This window comes from Gossypium hirsutum, chromosome D13 (assembly GCF_007990345.1).
Source record: "Gossypium hirsutum isolate 1008001.06 chromosome D13, Gossypium_hirsutum_v2.1, whole genome shotgun sequence".
NCBI lineage: Eukaryota > Viridiplantae > Streptophyta > Magnoliopsida > Malvales > Malvaceae > Gossypium > Gossypium hirsutum.
The window spans coordinates 38125430-38129038 of NC_053449.1; the positions used below are offsets into that span (position 1 = coordinate 38125430).

Sequence of the window (3609 nt, forward strand, 5' to 3'; positions counted from 1 at the left end):
GAATATGGGATTGAAACTCCCTAGGTCCTTCAACTTTGGAGGTAATTTATTCATCAACATTGCTATGCAACCTTCCATAAGAGCAATAGTCTCAAATTCTCCCAATTTGCGCTTCTTTGACAATATATCTTTCATAAATTTCACGTAGTTGGACATTTTCTCCAGAGCTTCAACCAGTGGTATGTTAATATGGATTTGTTTCAAAACCTCCAAAAATCTTTTGAACCAAATATCCTACTTAGATTTGTGAAATTGCTGAGGAAAAGGTAAAAGTGGTCGTCCTTTAGGTTTCTAATATTGTTTTGTCATGGCATTCCTGTCGACAACATGTTATGGGTTTGCCACAACATTTTGCTGCTTACCCTTTTCAGATTCAATATGTTTTTCAAATGACTCCAGGATCTTTACTTGGTTGTTATTCAAGTTATCCTCTCCTACTAACTATCAATACGACTAAGGCAAGCTCACCTATCGAACAATAGTATAGCTATGGTGAGTAGGGAATATCGTATCCACGAGGACTAAAACTACTAAAATAATTTAACTAATTAGTTAGCCGGCATATTGGAGTGATTGCGTTTTAATCTAAAATTACTAAACTAATTTAACTAAGAACGCAACAAAGAGTGAAATAAGAAAATAATCAAAGATAACCAATGAGATAGACAATACCCAGGAAAGAATCCACCTTGACTTCACCGATTATTATGAATCTGAATTAAACAACTTATTCACTTGTGTCTTGGTCCATAGAAATCCCTAAATTATGTTAATATCTCTTTCGAGAGTAAGAACAACTGACTCTAGGTTGATTAATTGAAATATCTTTCTAATTAAAACCCCTATCATCGTATTAACTCGATCTATGAATTCCCCTATTAGATTTGACTCTAACCTGATAGATTTATGTCGTCCTATTTCTAGGATTGCATGCACCTCGACTCAATTATGCTAGATCTACTCTTAAACAAGGACTTTTGCCCCACTGAATTAAGCATATTAAACATGAATTAATATCTTAGAAATATTAAAACAAGAAATAAGCATACATAATTGAGAACAAGAATCAAGTATTTATCGTGTAAAAAAAGAAATTAAATAAAAGGATTCATCATAGGTTTCATCCTCCCTAGGTATCTAGGGAATTAGTTCATAATCCTAAATGAAAACACCTCAAATTTAGAACAACCACAAGACATAAGAAACTCAATAAAACTTTAAAAATTAAAAGGAGATCTTCGATCTTGATAGAGATCTGCTTCCGAGTCGATTCTACGATGTTCTTTGAGTGTTTTCATCGATCTTCTCTGATTGCTCCCTTATGTCTTCTTCTAATTGGAATTTATAGACTTTAAAATGCTCAGAAAGCCTAACAATTGGGATTTTCCACATATTTGGGAAGCAAGGTGTGAAATAAACACGGGCTGGCACATGTGCGTGTGGCCAGACTGTGTGGCACACACAGGCGTGTGTCCAATCCGTGTGGAAATGGCCAGGCTCTGTGGCTCCTGAAAACAACTCTATTTTTTCGATTTTAGCTCGTTTTTGCTTCTTTTGCTCCCAAATACTCTTCTAAGTTTAGAAACATGAATTTAAAGGATTAGGAGCATCAAATTCACTAATTTTCATGATGAGTCATCCAAAAATGCATTAAGAATTAGATTAAAATGTGTTACTTTTACAGCTTACCACATCTTGAGCAATTTCATCAAGTTGAGTTTCGCTTCTAAGAGTGATGGCCTTGCATTGCTCCTTCCCTTGTGATCTTGAATTCTTGGTATCACTCATCAATGTCCCTTGTAGTCTCAAATTTAAAGCATTCACAATTTGCCCCACTTGATTCTTAAGAGCTAGGAGAGCCGCATCCTGACTCTAAATTACAACATCATTCTTGGCCATATATTCTTTCAACAAAGCTTCAATAGATGATGATAATGAAATCGATGCCTGACCTTTCTGGACATTTTACCTTGGCATAGGTTAAGTATAACTAGGCGATGCATTAATGGCATTCTGTCTTTTTTTATTGTTAAAATTCCTTGCACCTTGATTATTCCAACTAAAGTTTGGATGTTGTTTCCACCATGTACTATATGTATTGGAATAGGGGTTATTGCTTCGGTTAAAATTACCCATGTAGCACACAGATGCTAGATTTGATGGGCGTTCATCTAACACATGGTCTTCACCACAATAAACATATGATAGTTCAGTTTATTTTATCTCCTAGACTATATTAGGCCTTTTCATTGTTTTAATCATGTTAGCCAAAGAAGATACCTTGACTGTCAATGAAGTCATTATGTCTAGCTTCATAGTATTAGCAATTCTCTTGCCTGTCCCAACTCTTGTGGTAGTATATTCATAATCATTGTTGGCAATCTTTTCCAAAATCTCATATGCTTCATTATAAGATTTATCCAACAAAGTACTAGTGGACAAAGCATCAACTACCATCCATGTATACTCATTCAACCCATTCTAGAATATCTCCATTTGAGCCTAGTGTTGAAACCCGTGCATCATACATTTTCAAATTAAATCTTTAAATCGTTCCCAAACTTCATATAGTGTTTCATCTTCCTTTTACCGAAAACATGTGATGTCATTTCTAGACTTGGCATTCATATTTTGGGGGATTATACTATAGCAAAAACCTTTGGAAAAGATCATTCCATTATGCCAATATTTCTAACGGCAAAACATTCAGCCATGCTCTCGTACGATCTCTTAAGGAATATGGAAATGGTTTAAGTCGTAGAGTGTCTTCAGAAACACCCTGTTGCCTAAACGAGTCACAAACCTCTATAAAAAGTTGTAAACGCAGTCTTGGATCTTCATTGGGTAGTCCACCAAACTGTCCTATTTTTTGAAACATTTGAAACATTACTAGTTTTAGTTCAAATTTTTGAGCCTATATTTGTGGTCTGACTATCCCTGGATTTAGGTCATCAAAAATTGGCACAACATGCTCTCAGATTGGTCTATCTTGGTTGTCTATCACTCCACAAATATGATGATTAGCGCACTGACCATTCAAATTATCATTCATAACAGGTATCATTCTATGAATAGAAGGATTAGCATCTTTACCATTCGGATTATTAGTGAGACCAGGATCATTCCCGTTCCTAGCCATTTTTCGCAGTTCTTTCCGCCTTCTTTATAAAGTTCTTTAGATCTCTAGGTCAAAAATATTCTTTGTTAGCAGTAATGCCTCTTCTCATGCACTGATGGCAAACCTATGGGAATTAGAATAAAATAAGTTAAATGAAACTAATAGAATTAAGTAAAATAACCAAACCAAATTACACCAAATTGCCAATCCCCGGAAACGATGCAAAAAACTTGTCACGTGTGAATATGATATGCGAATTTTGCAAGTATACACGTCGAATCAAGTAATAAAGTGGCAAGTGAGATTGTCTTCACAGGGATCAGATTAGGTATAAAAATGGTCAAGTTATGATAATGATTAATGTTATGGCAAAACCTATATAAGTACACAGTGATAAATTAAAATAATAACGATGGGTGTGGAATATATACTAACTAATATTGGAAAATACTAAGGAAAATTAAGAGTAAAAATGCATGACAATTACGAGA

The 3609-nt window shown here is 34.7% G+C and overlaps 1 non-coding gene across 1 annotated transcript; it reads left to right on the forward strand.

Moving 5' to 3' along the window:
* The first annotated feature begins 2512 nt into the window (after positions 1 to 2512).
* Positions 2513 to 2618, forward strand: LOC121226009 (small nucleolar RNA R71). The gene has a single exon (XR_005923910.1). It is a non-coding gene; the product is annotated as a small nucleolar RNA R71 (small nucleolar RNA).
* The last annotated feature ends 991 nt before the right edge of the window (positions 2619 to 3609 follow it).